This window comes from Stegodyphus dumicola, chromosome 5 (genome assembly GCF_044657685.1).
Source record: "Stegodyphus dumicola isolate Sdum_Otavi_A_Nest chromosome 5, ASM4465768v1".
NCBI classification, from domain to species: domain Eukaryota; kingdom Metazoa; phylum Arthropoda; class Arachnida; order Araneae; family Eresidae; genus Stegodyphus; species Stegodyphus dumicola.
In genome coordinates, this window is record NC_140772.1 from 52,763,911 (window position 1) to 52,784,192 (window position 20,282).

A 20,282-nucleotide genomic window follows, 5' to 3' on the forward strand; every position below is an offset into this window, starting at 1 on the left:
ATTACTTCCTGTTTGTGTATACCAGAAATGCTCCGCGCCAAGCAGAATATTTGTTCTCATTAACGGGACTTGTATCCGAAAGTTGAAAACCTTTTTTAGTCATAAATTCTTTAATGTTTTGACATGTTGATGGCGCCTGGAAGTTTATTGATGATATTAATTCTATCCCGATAGCTTCTACAACAAGGCAGCGATCATCGTTTTTATTTTTTATTTTTAGACTATATACATCAAATTCTTGCGAGTTACCGCGCTGATTTCCAAACGAATAAATTGTTAGAAATTCTTTTCTAATGACTTGCAATTCTAAATCGCGCGCTAACTTGTGGGTGATGAAGTTTCGTTCACTACCTGAATCAATTAATAATCTTACGATTCTCGATTTATTTTTGCTTTGAGCAATAACAGAACATGTCTGTAAAAGCACACTATTTTCAGGTTTTAGAGTGTTACAGTGGGAAGTAGATACTAAAGTTTTATTTTGCGTATCTGCGGATTTAACATCTTCCATTTCTTTCGATTTCAAACGGCAGAAAAGTTTATTATGATTTTTCTCGTTACAATGTTCGCATGGTTGTATTTTTGATCGACAAAACGCCCGCAAATGTGATCTCAGAAAGCATCTGTAACAGCGACCTTCATGTTTCAATTTGTTTCGTTTTTGTTCGTCGGAAAATTTCAAACATCCGGCAGATGTATGTTCGTTTGATTTGCAGAATATGCAAAACATTTTTACCGATGTGTTAAAAGCAGAAGCTTGTGATTTGACTTTATAATTTTTTAACCCTTGTTTAGGATTAACCCCTGTGTATTTATTACCCTTTGAAATCAAAATACTTGCTTCTCGGCATTCAGTTTCTATTTTAATGAACTCTATTAATTCACTTACTTCTATATTTTGGTTAGATGTTCTTTTTCTATGGAATTCAAGCACTAAATCTTCAGGTAACAATTTAAGAATTATTGGGTTCAATAACTGTCCGTATGAACCGCTAGTAACATCTAAACTACTTAAATTTCTAACGCAGATTTGTAACTGATCATAGAGCTTTCTTAACTCAAAAACATTTGAAGAACTTTTAACTGGTTCTAACTGTAACAACATCTGCATGAATTTTGATATAATAACATCTTTACGACCAAACCTCTCTTCTAAACTTTTAATACATAGATCATAATTTTCTTCAGATAAAGCATAACCAGAAACACAATTATATGCTGAACCAGATAATAAACTTTTCAAATATGTAAACTTATCTATTTTAGATAAACTTGGATTAGAATGAATAGCATTATCATACGAATTAAAGAATTCGAGCCATTTACTGGGATCACCAGCAAATTTTTCAATATTTAATTTAGGTAACTTTACTGAAGCACTACTTGTAACAACATTATTACCATTCAGAGTACTACTAATACCATTACTAGTTGTTATTATACTTCTTTCAACAACTTCATTACTGTTAATTTTCTTTACTTTACTAATAATCTTAGCTTTAAACGTTATAATTTTTTCATCATATTCTTCACATACAAGTAGTTCGTTATCATATTCTTTTTCATCAATTATGAGAGCATCGATCTTTGAGTCAAGAGTTTTAAGTTTCTCATGGTAATTCAATTAACAATTCATATGATGAATTTAGATCTTCTACATGTTCTTTACTTAATGCTTCCGATAACAATTTCTCAAGTTTATTTAGAAGTGTAGTAACTTTACTACGTACAATAGCATGTTTCTTTTTCTCTTTTGCTAAATCATCCATTAGGTTTCGTTTTCAAAGATCGATACCAAGAACAAATGAATCAAATTTCTTACCTTTCAAAAGGTAATTCCCCTTGTGCCGGGTTTCCGGCACCAGAAATAATATATGTGGTGTCTCTCTTCATGAGTTATAAATTCAAAGATCGTTTCGTTTCAGGAGTCAAGGTTGGGAGAGCATTAGAATTTCAAATCAAAATTTCAAGAGTTCACAGAACATAGAAATAACATTTATTAACGATAAACTTATATTACTTCCGCCTATAGCGGCCATGAAACATAATCAAGCATCAAATAAATATGACATGCGTCATTCTTCATGTTCAAGCGTCAAGTGAATATTTTTCATCGGCGCGCATCAAGAGCGCCACCTATCTACCAAAAAGACGGAACACATACCTTGCAAAGTTCATAGGATATGTTTCATGTTTCGTAGGTGTAATCTTTGGCATGAAAATACAAAGTTATATCTTGAACAGATCACTTCCACATACACAAATGATATACCATAACACAAAATATTCTGGTGAAATCCTATCTGAAATAATCTAAATTTTTATGTCATGTTTCTCAGTATAAATCATACACACCAATACAGAACAGTATCTCGTTTCTAAAAAATATTTTTTTGGTTCCTTACGTATATCATTAAAGTATTCATTTATGAAGCCTCTCATTTTCTAAAAATTCAGGTTTTATTCCATATACTTCTGACACTGATGTTTTTAATCAGTAATAGTGCTTAACTAGACCCAATTTTTAGAATTGCTTGTTGTTGTAGGCCTTTTACACCCCTATTTTGCATGTCACAATTTTAGTTACTGTTATAATCAGTCACATTTATTCACACTGTTAGATAAAAACAGCACAGTTTAACATCGATGAAATAATTAACACTTAAATTCCAAGAATCATTCCTAATACATTATGATACAAATAATTTAAGAGATTTATGAATGTGTTAAAAATTTTTAAGTTTTACGTTTAATGAAAACATTAGGAAACGTGACTTTAAATGGTTTCTACAGAATATTACAAGTTTGAATTTAACTGCACACTTTTGCCCAATTCATGCACTATAAAACCTCATTATTTTGGTTTAGTAGATTAATAATTAGATATCAGATTTTGGATACAGATTAGCATTAAGTTTTATTTTCTCAGGCATAGAGCATCCAAGAATAGAAATGATAATTAATTAATTTAACACTTCAAAATATACTCATGTGCATGAAAATAATTGTAACTGATGCAAAATGGGAGAAAACATGGCCTTTTGTAAAAGCAGTGTTTGTTCTTTAGTTATGAATGTTTAAATCAAATCTGGATTTTATGTATATGCTTAGAGCAAATATTCTCTTATTTTTAATGTGTCAAACAATTTATGGATATTGGAGTTCTGCAAAAAATTCAATTCTTTAAAACCATCGATGCAAATGATAAACAAAGAAATTTCAGCAAGTACTTCTGTAATGACAGGAAATAATAATAGGCATTATCTAACTATTAAGTAATGATAAGACTTATTCTAGAATTAAAATTACAAGATATTTAATTACTTGAATGCTTTAGATAAATCTGGCTAAACTCTTCTGTGTGAAAGACCGCAAGCCCTTTGCCTGACACATAAATTTTTATGCCTCCTTATTTTGCAATAGTTAAAAATTAAAAAATGGGCTGTAACTTCAGCACTCATTTTCCATAACTATTACAAGACCAGTATATTCATCTTTTTGATTAGCAGCAAATTCACTCGTATTTCTTTGTATCTGAATGTTGAAAAATTAAAATATCTAATTATTGGGAGCTGGACCTTTTCTGTTATTGGAATGTGTGAAAGTTTAATTTGTATATGGCTTTGCATACTGAAACTTACAAATATGCAAGTACTCTTATTAACCAGGAAACAAAAGTGTCCACATTTTTAAGTGACTATAATGTTTTTTAATCTTAATGAAAATCAATTGATATCATGGATGATGAAATAAAGAATGAAAATATATTTTATTTAAGAAGGGATAATGTATTATTCATGTCTTGTAAGAAACAATACTTATATTATATTATGCTTCACAGATGACTAATTCATAATATGTGGAGCAATTTTCAGTAAAAAATAATTCAAAAATGGAGAATTTTTTCCCAGACTTTATTCAGAATACATAATTATTTTACATAGCTTTTATTCATCTTTTATTTTTGAAAATAAAGACATATCAGATAAAATTCCTTGAATAGAGTATAAATATTATTATTCAACCATATTATTTCAAAATTTATGAGTACTAGTTTCAGTTTCAGAAAATTCTGCTGGCAGAGCTTGCTCTTGACTCTTTATACATGCCAGATTCCTGCCCATCGTTTACTGAAAAATAAAGAAGACTAAATTCAATTGTGAAACACGAGATCACTGAAAACAATGCCCTATTCATTTTGCAAACATAAACCTGAAATATTAAAAATGATCAGATATGTTATGAGATTAATTATGAACAGAAAAATTTTCAGTACTTAAATACTACCCCATTGGCCATGAAAATTGGTGCAGACCCACCAATCATTCCTGAGGAAATCCTTCACAGTCAATGGGATAAAGTGTTAAGTACAAATTTTCTGATTCCTCTTTAAAAATAAGAGAAAATTTTGGCATGTAGGTCCCTGAGAATGCATTGTTAACATAAAATGAACTATTCTCTATTATCCACAATTGGGGGTATCACCCTGGCCAAAAGGGCTCATTGTTGCCTAGTTTAACAATTTTCTCTTATACTATTATTATACTACCAAGTTACATACAAACATAAGCATTTTTATTTGTTTATTAGCCATATAACATTACAAAATAAAGCAAACTAACAAAAAAAAAAAAAAAAAAAAAAAAAGCTTCTTTTATAGAAACTGTATGGCAACAGATGAACTGCAAAATATTTGTCCATTATACTTTATATTTTTCAAGCATTACCAAAGGAATGGAATGCTGTCCTGAAAAACATTTCTTATTTTTAATTTCTTTAAATATATCAATCACTTAAAATTATATGCTTGTATATCATTTTCCGGAATTCAGTTATATTAACCGGCATATTTAAACTTTGATTTTTAATCCTCTGATACGCATAGTAACATACTAAAACACCACAACTCATATTATCAGTTTGAAAAATATGCAAAGGACAAATTATTTTCCATTTAGTGCTAGTAGCAAATATTTTAGCTAAAACCTTACACCATGTATGAATTAAAATTTGATACTCTTGCACACATGATTTATTTTGCGGATCATAAAATTCAAATACCATATCTGGAATATTTACTATTATTAATATCCAATGACAATTTAAATTTGCAGGGATAAAAAATAATTTTGCTGATTTTAATCTTGTTAATAACAGATCTTTAATACAGGAATTTGCTTTAAGTATTTGTAAATTAGACTTAACAAAGGCAAAATCTTCATAACTGTTTAATATTTTAAACAAAAAAGCATCAATTATAGTATTATAGAGCCATCCTTTTCGAAAACACAAAGATACAGATTTAAACAAGTGTTCTTCTTCATTACTTATAAAAGGATCTATAGATTTTAACATATATGATGTAATTTCAATATCATGTGTTTTTAAACATGATTTGGTCAAATCTTCATTCATTCTAACATTTACTGAAAAGTTTTGCTCTGCTAAAGATGCATTTATCTTTTCCCGTGTGTGAGGTGAAACATTCTCAGTTAAAATATTATAAATAAATTTTCTAAATTGAAGGGTATCTAAAGGAAGATATAAGCCTAATTTATTTACATGTTGAAATGCATAATAACAGGTGAAGACACCACAACTGCTTTCATCATTCCCTAAAGCATGTGGTGGACACTGAATATCCCATAAACTGTTAATTACATTAGACCATTTATTAGTTAAGTTTATGTATTTTGGATTGCATGAATTTATTAAAGAGACATATAAATAAAAGGTATTTTTCTTTAAATCTGCTATGATCAGAACCCAATGAGAATCAATGCAAGCAGGAATCAATAAATATTTGAAAGAATTCAAAGAAATGGGAAAAACATTTCCAAGTGATAATGCATCAGATATGATAAGCTGGGTAATCGAGGAATCAGCAAAAGTATATTCATCATCACTTTCTAAAATTTTGTATAAAAATGCATTTATGATTACATCAAATAACCACCCCCTAACAAAATCTGCACAAACCGATTTTATAAAAATTTCTTCACTCGTACTGATATAAGAATCTAAAGACTTTAAAGCAATACGATTGATACTATAGCAACCAAATTGAAAAATTCTTTTAGAAATATCTTTGCTAGACTTTAATGGAAGGGAAAATGATTTATTTTGATCAATTCTGGTTAAATCACACAGATATGGATCACTGTTATTTAAATCAAATGCTATGGCTTTAAATTTAATTTTCTTTTCCACACATTCATTTATTCTTCGATTCTTGTTCTGCTGACGTTTCTGCAATTTTCTTTTTTTAGAAGTTTTAAACAATTGTGGGTTAAGTTTTTGATTTGGTGAAATTGGACATGATGCACTTGAAACTGCTCTTGAATTTTCATTTGAGTTTAAAATTCCCCTACATTCTGAAACTAATGAATTTAATGTTATATGAACTCACTTTAACATGACATTTTGGACTTTTGGTTGTCTTATTAATCGCAGTAATTCTTCTACAAACTTTTCACATGCATTTACTCTCTGTTCAATACTTTGTGGAATGTAATGATTAACAGAATACACATTTATTGATTTCATATTTTCATTGAATTTCTGATTCGATTCAAGATTAATCCCTGAGGGATTAAACATACAATCATTTTGTCTACTAAGAAATGAATGCACTTTATGTATATGTTTGCACAGCAATTTATCTAAGCAATTGCAGTGATACAAGTGACTACACAATGAGACACAATACTTTAGGGCATCTATAAAAGCAAAAATCCTGACACGGACAAATTTCAAAAAGTTGCTGCACAGTATATATTTTATTTTTTGCCTGGGAGCAAACAGTCCAAGAATTATCAGAGCATTTATTTACATCACTGTCCCTAATTTTTAGTCCTCTCTGATGCCTACTTAAACAAAAAATGGAATTTCTGGGAGATACATTAGTGTATAATTTATAGGTATGCTTTAAATATTTATCTTTCTCAATTGTCAGAAGTGTGAAATTAAAATATCTAATCGTCTATTATGTCTCCGCTTAAAATAAACAGTTTTCAACTGATTGTGAAAAGATTCACAGTACATGTTAGTATCAGTAAATGCATGTGGAAAGTTTCGATAACATAAAGCCCATTCTTCTAATCTATTTTTATAATTTTCAGAAAAATATTCAATAAAATCTTTACTTTTCCTAGAATAGTCATTCAAAAATTTCCTTATTTGATCATGAAAAGTGATCTGGTTTCTTTCATGTAATATTTTTGTTAATTCTCCTAGCATTTTTTGTCGTACTTCCTTATCTACCACTTTAAAATTAAGTTGTCAGAACCAACTTTGGCGTACGTGCCACGAACATAAAAGATGCTTAACATTTTGGCCAAAAACCTTTGAAAATGCAGGATATGTAACTTTGTCATCATCTGTCATTACGCAGTTTACATATAAATTTGGTACACGACACTTTAAACTATTAAATAAACAATAAAGAATGTCAGCATCTAGAAAATTAGTAATAAAATGAGCAACTGGATAGCCACAACCAAATTCATCAGGTACTATAAGATTAAGAAGGTAAAAATCATACTGGTTAGTCTTATGCGGAGAATCGATACATAGAATCTCTGTACAACCTTTTATCATCATTTCTTTCTGTTCACGTGTCTGAAGACCAAAAGCAAATGATACTTTATGATTTGTAAGATTATCTAGATCAGTTTGACCGTACAAAGTTGAATTATTCTGAGGCTTATAATATATATTATAATAACACAGGATTGTATGCTTCACATTTTAAAGTTTCAATGATTGAATTTGTAGGGTTTATATTTATTTTAACTAACATTTATTTTAAGTTTAAACTATCTTTCCTGTCAAGCCTTACTTTTCCCTGGAATTGCTAATGCCAGAGTATGTAAATTTTAGTAGAACGTGCAAGGATTCAAATTGTCAGCGGAAGTATTCTGAGTTAAATAGAAGGAGAACGAGTTCGAAGTGTGCTGTTCTTACTTCACGAGCGCGGAGGTAGTTAGCCAGAAATTGAAGAACCCCGCGTTTCGGCCTGTGTGCTTGCCTCGGAGAATTGTTAATCGTTCAATGTGATATTCAAAGTTTGCTGAATTAGCAGCGGTATTGTAAAACGCGGTGAGGTTAGTTAGAGAGCCTCGTAACTTTCGTGTAATAACTTTCGGGGCCAGAAAAATTTCCCGACAATTGTTAAAAAATGTATATATTTTGTAGTATAGTGAGAATATAATTAGATAAATCAACATATTAGAGTTTTTATTACAGATTCAACATCACACTACCCAGGTAAGTGAGCAAGTTTTGTCTTTATTTTTTCTGGATTGCTCGGTATCTGGGATGAGTGAAGGAAGTATTTTTATTTTAATGATATTTAATGATAAGACTATGTTTTAGTAATAACATAAAGTGGCGTCCCGTGACAGGACTCTTAAGAAATAAACTTTAAAAAAAAATATTTTAATGGTTATAGATAGTTTTTGATGTATTAAAGTATAATTAAGTTTAAATCCGAAACTATTTTTTGTAAAGCAGTTTGTTTTATTTTGAAAGTTAACTAAGGAAGCTTTAAAGGCTCTGAAATTTAAACGGGCAGGTTTACGCACTTCTTTTGCAAAAACTGCTAATATTTTAAAAACGGAATTAGTAAAAGAGGATTTTTCTGTAGATTTAGTACGAGATAAACTTACTAAACTACAGAATGTATATTCAGATATAAAAAATGTAGATGATAAAATTCTTGATTTGTTAGCTGAAGACGGGAAAACTTTAGAGGATGATGTTACTAAAGAAATCGAAAGTCGCGAGGTGTATTCTGATGATTTCATAACACTGACTCGGCAAATTAATGAAAAATTGCAATTTTCAGATGAAATCAATTTAGAAACAAGACCAAATGATGGTGCTGGTATTTGTTGTAGTAAGATTAAACAGTATAGACTTCTGAAAATCGAACTTAAGAAGTTTGATGGGGAATTGATAAATTGGTTATCGTTTTGGTCGCAGTTTGAGAAAATTCACACTGACCCTGATTTATATGAAAGTGACAAATTTTCCTATTTGATTCAGTGTATGAAGCCCGGATCACGTGCTAAAGAATTCATTGAAAGCTATCCGGTGACTTCGGAAAATTATGATAAAGCTGTTTTAGCTTTGAAGGAACGTTTTGGGAAACCTGAATTATTAGTAGAAGTGTATGTTAGGGAACTAATTAAATTAATTGTTTCTAATGTGAAGGCAGATCAAAAGGATAAATTACCTCTTGATAAACTGTATGATAAAATTGAAGCTCAGTTGAGAGCCTTAGAGTCTTTAGGTCTTAAATCGAGCGAAAACACATCGTGGTTATTTCCGATGGTGGAATCGTGTCTCACAGAGGATGTTTTAAAGGCGTGGCAAAGGAGTTCGCTCTTTAACCAGCCTGAAGGAACTGATCTTTCTCGCCTTACCAACTTAATGAAATTTTTAAAGTCTGAAGTGGAGGGTGAGGAGAGATTAAAATTGGCGCGTAATGGACTCGATGGTGTTAGTCGTAAAGAAGGATATCATGATAAAGCAAAGAGGGAAACAAAAGGTAAATTTAAATTTAAGAAACAGGGAAACAGGAGCGATAAATGTAAAATTATGATAACCTTGGTAACCCTAAATACTGAGCTGAAAAAACATGCCGCCATTTCTGTCCACGTAACTTTAACGAATTTGGTAGGTATCAGAGCTTTGATGGCAGGAGGGATAAATTGCATATTTTTCTTAAAGTTACGTTTGTGTTAGGAAAGCACAACACATAAAATATTTTTAAAAAAGCTAAAATTTGATAGTTAAAACTGATGCTTTTAATATTACACCACATGAGCCTTGACATTTTTTCATATGTCAACTCTGCATATTATTATAAACTCCACCCCCCAAGGAAAAAAAAAACACATTTTCAGTAGCATCAGTAACTCTTTGTGTTTCCTTTACTAAGGAGATCAAAATTACCATGGTCTAAAAATACTTTTTTGACTCATATTAGAACTATAGGGATGTGTAATTGCATGAATTCATAGGTTCAAATCAGGACCAAAATTATTCTTTTATAACATTTTTGGAATTTGACTGACTATAAAAAATATAATGTTGCTTAGATTATGGAATATATAGCTTATAATTTACAGTTCTCAAATTTTGTAAATCTTACAACCTAATAGCTGTATATGAATAACTTTCACTGAGTGTTATTACTTTTATTAATAGTATGTTGACATAACAGTCGACTTTTTATTTTAAATTTTATGCCAATTTTCTACATCACTTAAACATTTTATCTAACAGAAATCTGAATTTTTTGTTATAAAAACTCTATAATAAAAGTAAGAGTACAATTTATATATAAAAATTTGACTACATGGCAAGCACTTAGATACTGATTTCAATGTCTTTAAATGTTATTATTATAAAGTTTAGATATATTCTTATTAAGTTAAGATATACTTTTATTCTCTTATAAAGTTTAGATGTACAGAACAGAAGGCACACTTTGTGCTTACAACTCAGTCAACCACTTGTGGCAAGATAACTTATGATAACAATTAAGTTCAAATAAATCAATTTAATGCAAAGTTGGTTAAAAACTTAAACGGCATGGAATTCAACTATCAGCAATTAAAATGCAAGACTGAAGACTACAAATCTTACCTTATCTAGCAACCTAGTAACGTGACCTCGAAAGGCAAAACACGGTTTGTTTTACAAACTAAAATCTTCATTTAGATTCTGGTGGGAAAATGGATGGAGGAAATTGATAGTAAAGATCCCAAGCATAAAATAACTCTGGTTACAAAATAAAGAATGTTACATTATACTTTGTGCTCTGATTAATTATTCACTACATGAAATAGTGTAATGCATTTTTGTTTGCATCATATACAAATTATTTATTTTATTTAAATGCTGTCCAAAACTGAACAGGATTTTGCAAACATATTGACCATATTTTTCGACCTATAGATGTAACACTTGTTCACTTCAGAAGTAAGATTTAGAATTAAGAAATAAGAAAATAAATATAAATGCTGGCTAGCAGGAGAAGGATGCCTTCATAAAGTACTTTTTAAGAGAAACTGGATCAGATTCACATTACATGTACAAAAAACCACTAAAACTCCTATTTAGCCAACCTGAACTACCACTGTTCAGTGGCTTATCACTCCAACACTAGTGGATTCCAATGACTGTTCAAATTTTTCACAGAACTAATCATTTATGATGATTGTTGTATTATTACCATTGGTACAAAATTTACTCATTATGATAATTTAATTTTAGCTTTTAAATTATAAACATAAATTACTTGTAATAAATTTAGGGATTAAAAAATACACACTTCTTAATATTTTTACCATTTACAAAATTTAATCATAAAAAGCATTTCTAATGCTGCTACAAAACTTGCTCATTATAATTTAATTTGATTTCCTTCATTTTGAAATATTTTTTTACTTTCTTTTAATAACAGAATCTAAGAAACTAAAGTAACATATACTACTAGTTTGAAATGCACTTATGAACCTCTTATAAATTTCATTATTCATAACATAAAAATTAACCTTTTGTAAATTTAAAATATGGCTTAATCCTAGTATACAGTGCACATGAGAGTTGGTGAAATTCGGGTTTAAGAGACTAATAAGTGCGCCAATTGTGGTAACCAAGCCGATTTTGGACGCTCTGGAGGAGAGTGCATTTGGGAGCATTTTCGCGCATGCTCATTAAATATTTTAAATTGAGAAGTTTTGATTGGTGCAGATGGAAGAGAAGAATTATTTCAAACCATTGTTTGAAGTTCTGTTAATCTTCGGTCTTCGGCTGAACTGAATGAGAAAGGATAACGTATGTTCAGGCAAAATCTATTTATCTTTAATTTTTTGTAGTTTTTAAAATAACAGTAGTGGTTCCGCCGAGTTTCTGATTGGTTAATATTTTTTAATTAATCGGTTTTTGGCCAGATACTGAATATGATTTTAGTTTGATAACGTCTTTTATTCTACAGTTCGAGTTGCTAACGTATTTTGTTCTACAGTTTTATTTGCTAACGTATTTTGTTCTACAGTTGGATAACGTTACTTTTCGATTATGATGTGCAGTGCTATGAACTGCGAATATTTAAACACGAAATTTTTTTGGAAGTTAGAACTGGAAGGAAAGCTTGCTGTAAGTCAATGGGCAGTACATGCTGGACTGCTGCCGAATTTTAAAAATCGTGCCATTGCCGCACCGTATACTAGGATTTGGAAGGAACGTGGTGTGCTGTTAAGCGTGGGATGAAGGGAACGAAAAAGGTAAGCGAAGAGTTTGACTCTTATTTGGTGGAATATATGTGGCGGCGCCTGAAAAATAATAAATCGTCATCCGAAAAAATGAAAGACTTTATATTTGCGATAAAAGCAATATATCCGCCACCCGAGTTTGAGGACTATGGCATTTGAGTTATGATATAGACCCTAAAACATATGTGACACTGAGCCATGGTATTTAATTTATTATATTTGATATGTGAATGTTTTGTATTTGTTGCGATGCATGTTGAAAATTATATTTTTATTTGTTATAAAGTCTTAAAAATTATTTTCAATTTCTAAATGCTTGCTTTTTTTCTTGTGTCTTTGCTTAGGATTTATTATCTTATGATTATCATTTTGTTTACTTTTTTTGCCAACTCAAACTTGTGGTGACGCTTTACTTTGAGGTTGCCAAAAATTTGGCGACAAACGTAAATGCATCATTTTGGTGTTGGCGACAATTTTAAAAATTGCGCCTAGGCCGCACCGTATACTAGGATTTTACCTAAAATATTAGCTATGTACTAATATAATATAAATATTAACTAACTACTTAAAATATTAATGTTTAATACATTAATATTATATTTTGTAATTTACAATATTAACCTTTTGTAAATTTCATTACTCATAACATAATGACTGCCATAAATTCATTTACGGTAGTGTTTCAAGAATTTATCATAGCAGTACTAGAAATGTTGAAAATTAGAGAAAGACTGTTTATTCTGATTAAGAGCTTATTTTTTAGGATTGTTATTTAGTCTAGATTGGGTTTTGTTGACAATCCGCCATTTTTTCCCTATCTTCAAAGCCGGGTACACATTGGCGATCGAAGTTTGTCGCCAAATCAAAAAATCGCCAAAAGGACGAATACTAAAGCTGTTCCAAATTTTGTTTTAAATCAGGTACTTGTTTATTTGAACATTTTTTTGGGGGTTATAAAATGAATTTTTCGATTTATATGTTTTCAAGCATATTTCACATTTACGAAGATAAGCCATTTCTATTTTGTCATTAATACATTCTTTGGTTTCTAATATTTTAACACTCGATACATTATCAATGTTTATAGCAATATTACTTTGAGGAGAAGTTAATGAAAGTTTAAAATTTTCAGTTTTTCTTTGCAATTCTTTTTATGATTATTAAAAGAATTTTTAGTTTTAGAGTTTTTTTTTTACAAATATCACATTTTCTAGGGTAAAGCGATGGTGCATTACAGTCAATTTCGGACCCCCCCCCCCTCCAGTCAGAATAGGACACATAGACTTATTTTCCCTCTCTTGACAATTAATTTCACTGCTTTCTATGTGATCTTTTAGTAAACAAAATTTATTAAAGTGAAAGAAACTTAGGCCAGAACTACAAGTGCTTTCTCTGGTCATAGAAATGTTCTTTTCCTGCAAAGCATAACTAGAGGCAGAGTAAAAGTCATCTTTTGTACACAATTTAGGTTGTGAAATATCAAAATTTGTTGAATCATTTTTTAAAATCCCTTTGCCACTAACAGGAGAACAATACAATGGATAACAATCACTGAAAGAAACAGCACTTGCCTGCTGTACACTACAACCAGCAGCAGCGACTGCATTTTTTAGTGATGGTCCCGTGTAGGCCATTACACTTTTTAGGCGCAAAACAGCTGAAGCAGCATTCTTCAGACGCAAACCGCCACTAACAGTTAAATCCTTCCTTGGACACCACCATCACCAAAAGCACGAATTGGATTCTTCTGAAAGCTAGCAATTGGGACAGTAGTGTTTGTAGAAGAATTAACAGTGGAACTAGCACTGCTCCTCAGAAAACGACCAGAACCACGGACTGCAACACGTCTGGAGGAGTCAACATTAGCAAGGGTGTCATTTCTATGACAGGGGCTGGGAGTGACGTTATTCCTTGAATGCAAACCAAAAGCAGCTTCTTCAGATGATCGCCAGTACCATGAACACCAACAACGGGAATGACAACATTCTTAGGACATGGGCCAGGGGTAGCAATGTTCCTTGGATGCAAATCAGAACCAGAGCTAGGGACGGCAGCATTCCTCGGATGTGAACCAAAACCATGAACACAAACATACTTAAAATGAGAGCCAACACTACGTTTGGCAACATTTCTAGAATGACATCTAGGTTTAGTCTCATTCCTTACATGCAAACCAGAATAAGTTCTACAGAGTGATCCACCACCATGCAATGAAATGAGACCAAGAGCTAGCATCTGGGTTGGCAACGTTTTTAGGATGTGAGCCAGGGGTGGTATCATTTTGCAGATGCAAACTAGAACCATCAGTGGGGTTGCTATTCAGTCAAGAGCCAGAAGCAGCTTTAGCAGCATTTCTCAAATCAGAATTAGCCTTTTTAGTAGCATCTACAGCACAACCATGCTTCAAATCAGTTGAATAAAGAGGATAAGAAGGGCTTGAAGAAACAAGAGAATCACTCAGAGGTGGAAAATCCAACACAGTAAATGAAACACAAGACAATACAAAATGACTTACCTTTGCAGAAACTGGCTTTGAAGTCAAAACAGTCTTGATATTATCCAGGAAAACTGCCACAAGATTCTTGTTCCCCAGACGGTTTAGGTGTAATCCATCCCTAGCCAATAACCTAGCTCCAAATTGATGAGACGACCTGCAAACAAAAGAAAGCTTCTCGATTTTGGCAGTAATTTTCAAGTTGAGAATTAATTTCTACGGTAAAATCCTAGTATACGGTGCAGCCTTGGTGCGGCTTTGAAAATTATCGCCAACACCAAAAATGATCCAAAGAACGTCTATATATATATTATACACACATAGTATATATATTATATACATAGTATATACTATGTTTAACTACATATTTTCTTTGAATGACCCGTTAACTACTCATCGTATATGTCCCGTTTTTACAGCTCATCATAAAGTCGCCAAAAGTAGTCAAATCCCGTGTGCACCGGATACTAGGATTAAACCATTTCTAAAATTTTTCTATTAATTACCTGTAAACGGTTCAAAGCTGCTACTTGCTGATTTAAAGTTGTGAAAAAATCTTCACCACGTGGTAGGATATCTGAAATGATAACATTGATATTCGGGTTCAAAGTTTAATATCCTTAGAGAGGCAATCGTACTTTTTAAGAATAACTTCAACATTGTCATTCGAATTGTTGGTACCAACAAATACCAAAATCAAATGGTATCGATTGTCCATAAAGGATTTAACCTTTCTATCATTGCACCAGGAAAAGAATGTAAATCTACTTCATAATTCAGAAGATTCGCAGGTAAATATTCATCCAAATATTTAACCATTGAATCTCCAATTATAAGCAATTTCATCTTTTTTGGTTGCATATCGGCAAAACAAACACAACTACAAATCGAAACACAGATCAATAATTTGCTAATATATACTGTAAATAAAATGCAACTATAAATTAAATTAAAATCAAATCAAACACTAATCATAAATATAACAAAATACAAATAATTATTAATAGAAAAAAAAAGTAAATAGCTCAAGTAATGCGAGAAAAATGGTGCAAAAAATACACACCTCACTCCCGCTAATATTAACACGTGAACCAAATTCGCGCCAATTCTTCAGCTTGTGGAAAAATTTACGGAAAAAAAAATAACACCAAACGCTCGCCTAGCTTTGTCGCCAACAGAGATATCAAAGGTACATATCTGGTGATGACGTAAAACACACTTCCGGGTTCCGATTTGCGGAATTCTGTAAAACTCGAATTTTTATGACAAGCAGGAGGCTATTGACAATCCTGCGATAACTAAGTATAACTATGATGTAAATAATCCTATGAATATTAAGCGTCCGCGGGCCATTATGTGTGTTAACCTACCTTAACTACTGTGTGTAATGACTGATTATTATTATACATATATAATCTACAAATTTCTGTACTGTTATTGTATTATATATTATTTTTTAGTATTATGCATGTTGTCAGTTTAGCGGCACCAAAGTAGCGCACTTACCTCTTTTGTTTTGCCATGTTTGTCTATGTTCTCTTTCCAGCTCTACCACTCGACAGCTTCTGTGCTTGACTGGCTTTCTATCAAGATTATTATTGCTTTAAGTTACCGTTAGGAGATATGCTGTTAAAAAATTATGTACCATTACCTGATAATTATGTATATCCACAACATTTTAAGATATGTTCATTAATGCATTCAGTTATAATTCACATATATTCGAAAGTATACTGTAATTTGTTCGATGAGGGGTAGGGTTAGTAATACCCAGGTACCCTGGTGTCTGGCACCACTTTATATGTTGTTTAGAGCTGACCTAGCATTTTTACCGTGTTTGAGCTAACCGTCCGATGTCGTACTTGAAAGTGTAAAGAAGAAAGCGAAAAAAGAGGAAAATTTTAACTTCGGATATCTGTTTCTAAGCACAGGAAAGAATAAAAATGATGCAACATGTATTTCATCTCGCAGACAAAAGTACTTAATGAAATGCTAATTTAAATATTTGTATATATCTCTGAAATATGCATTTATAATTTTGTATGTAAATACATTTATCTGATAGTTATTTGTTTGCCACAATCAATTAGTGCCTATAACTAGTAGGACCATTAAATTTTATAATTAATATTCAAATTATTTATAATTCTGTGCTTAGCTCATCCTTTTAAATATTAAACACATTCTAATACAAGTATTTTGTACATACGTCGATTTTATGTATTTACTCTAAGGTAATTTGTCTGATAGATATTATCCAGTATAAGCAGCTGTTTAGTTTTACACTCTGTATCAGTTAAGTACTAATACAAACAACAAATATGTAATTAATAACAAACTATTTCTGTTTGTATGGTTAGTTGTATTCTGCATGAAACTCTAAATACTTAAAATACTTTTGTAAATACTCATACATATAAATAAATACTGTGTTTGTATGAGATAGTATGATCGCATGTGTGTTCTGATACAAATTTATGTATGAATAAATCTCCATTGTATGTGTTTGTAGAAACACTTATATGCATTATTTTGAGTATTAAAGGCAGATAAATTTCACCATAAAAGCTTATTGTGTAGGAAAACATATTATTTACAGTGAATAATTCCTGATTACTTATGAAATTCAAAAGACAAAATATTAAAACAAATTTTGGTACTTCCATATTAACAAAACCATCTTGGTGCAATTTGGCATTTTTTATTAGATGAAAATGTAAAAGTCACTTATTGGTTGGAAAATGGTGGTTTTTGTATACTTTTGTGTTTTAGAAAGATTCCCAAACTAACAGAATTTCTCATTAAGTTCCTGAACAAAACATCAAAATAGAATATATTTCAGAAAATGAAAATACAAATTTTAATTATTAAATAAGGATTATGTGATACATTAAAAGAATAAGACATTTACATTCATTTTTTTTTTTTTAAATCTTTTTCCGCTACTCTTCTCCCCAAGCATATAGTGATCTGTTTTGCCTTAGAAAGACATCAGAGGTTGAGTAGAGTGCAACACTGGCTATCTACCAAACTCATTTCCTGACTGCCCTTGAGAGAATTTTTCACAAAATTCTTTACTTTTACACTTACGCTTGATGCATTAAAAATAAATTAATAAGTCGATTTACAGCTATTTCGTGAAAAGTTGATTTTAAAGAATTTGTATCAGGTGGCACTGACAAAACTCATTCCATAACCTACTTTTTATAGATATGGTATAGACTTATTACTTAATATTTGATTTAAAACAAAACAATCTTTTCAGATATGTAAAAGGTATTTAAAGTATGCAATTACAAACTTTCGTAATACAAATATTAGAATTCTTGCATTAAAATATCTTAAATTCAATATATTTATTTCTTCAACTTTTAAGCCTTAATAATGATAAAAAAAATTATAGTTATAATTAAAAAAAAAAAAAAAAAAAAAAACAAGATTCATTATATAAAACAAGCCAACTAAAACAGATGTTACTGCAATCAATCCCATGAAATAAAATTAAAATGACTTGGCAAAGTTACATTCTTTTAAAACTATACAACTTTGCCTGATCACAATTCTTATTTCTGTTACGAGACCTGTTTGCAAACATCAATTGAATATAACTCTAATACAGAATATGTCTTTAGTTGAAATAACAAAAGAGACAATAAAGTATGAAATTTGGCAAATGCTTTCATATTCTTAAGTTGCGTTATACCAGAAATATTTTGCCTCAGTGAATTTCATAACAAATTTAAGCTCCCATTTATCATAAGGTTGATTTGTACAAACACTTCCAAACAAAGCAGGAATTATACGATAAATATGAGAGTTTACTTTGGTACATAAGTGTTAATGCATATCGAACACTAGTATGTGCCTTTGAAAATTAAAAATCATGTCTTCTTGACAAAAATTTTTCAAAAATAATATAACTTAAAAAAAAAAATATTTCCTTAAAAATGTATTTAGTAAATAACTGTTTCTTACATTACAAAGATATTTCCAAATGCTTTTTGGTTATATATGCACATGGGATTTTTCTATAGCACTGATATATGCACAAATTGATTCAATCATTACCTCAGCTGCTATCGAAGCTGAGAAACATTTTCATATCTAATTTCAGAACTATAATTAAATTTTTTTGTTAGCACAAGAACAGCCAAGTTTAATAGAATGAACTTAACAGCTACAGCATGCACAGGGTAAGGAAATATTAACCCATTCTTCAGAATTTCAGATCAAGAAGAATTTGAAGGTGGTAAAATGAAAGTCAGCAAATTCCACAGGAATCAGATGTCAAAACTGAATACTACTTAATACAGTCAAAAGTCGTTAATCCGGACTCGTCGGGACTTCGGCGATTCCGGATTATCGATTTTTCCGGATTATAGATCATCAGTTTAAATCTGGTAAAATGGCATGCAGAAATTATAAAATTAAAAATATGAAACCGTAATTTACGAAATAAAGAACAATTATGATCTAAAGGGTATCAAAATTTACAAAAAAAAAAGCTTAATACTTATTTGTTTACTTTATTAAACATTTCTTTCAATGTAAGTTGTTTAAGTTGCTTCGTTTTTTATGTTATAATGCATTCTCTTTAATTCTATAAACAGACATAATTTCTTGTTCAGTTACAAAGTTCCGCTGTCCTATAATTGTCCAACCTATATTTAACCAAGTCCTATAATTGCTGTGTCGAGAATACCGACTAATTTGTCAATCGAAATTTTTTCGTTTCCAATAACCTCTGTTACTTTCTTCGCTATCGGAAGCGAATTATAATGACGAGGCATTTGATTTAAATCATATCAAAGACGAGATGAAATACTACATTGAGTAAGCAATTATAAGCCAAATAAAATAAAAGCATCTGCTCTTAAGATAAGGATAGTGCTGACAGATCAATTTCCAATTCAACGCACGCCGCCGCCGCGTTAAAGATAAACAAAGTTTAGATAAACAAACGTTAAAGTTTAGATAAACTTCATCCATTTTTTGCAGCAATTCCACTTTTTGTTTAATGGACTCCGAAAGATACTTTCGCTTTGTATATCCTTTACATATTAGTAAATATATATCGGAAATTCTATTTGAAATAATCGAAAGTTCAAGCTTACTTTTATAAAATTGCTCTAACAGTCTGCAAAAAATAATAATCCGGATCCAATTCGAAGATTAAGGAACAACGCAATCTGCAACATTAACTGAAATAGATAATTAGATAATTTTAGCTTAGCTTATCCCGTCCGTTATACATTAAACGCGTATTCGTAAACGTATTTTGCGCACGCGCACACGCAAATTAGCAGCGGTAAAGGTCTTACGCGCATGTGTCAACGCTACGCATGCGCAGAAAGTTTGTAGCTTTGAGGTCCGGATTATAGATCATTCCGGATTATGGGTGTCCGAATTAACGACTTTTGACTGTAATAGACAATAAAAAGGCACATATTAGTACAAACGTATCTGAAACATTTGCATGGACCCATGAGCAAAAAAAAAAG

The 20,282-nt window shown here is 30.9% G+C and overlaps 1 long non-coding RNA gene across 3 annotated transcripts; it reads right to left on the minus strand.

Moving 5' to 3' along the window:
* Positions 1-3,895: 3,895 nt before the first annotated feature.
* LOC146997101 (uncharacterized) lies at positions 3,896-20,050 on the minus strand. 3 transcript variants are annotated; one of them, XR_015041116.1, is made up of 4 exons: positions 19,896-20,050; positions 16,288-16,407; positions 14,803-15,358; positions 3,896-4,130 (listed from the first exon to the last, which is right to left on the minus strand). It is a non-coding gene; the product is annotated as an uncharacterized LOC146997101 (long non-coding RNA). The 3 variants fall into 3 exon arrangements; XR_015041118.1 differs by lacking the exon at positions 19,896-20,050 and adding an exon at positions 19,307-19,824; XR_015041117.1 differs by lacking the exon at positions 16,288-16,407.
* Positions 20,051-20,282: the final 232 nt, after the last annotated feature.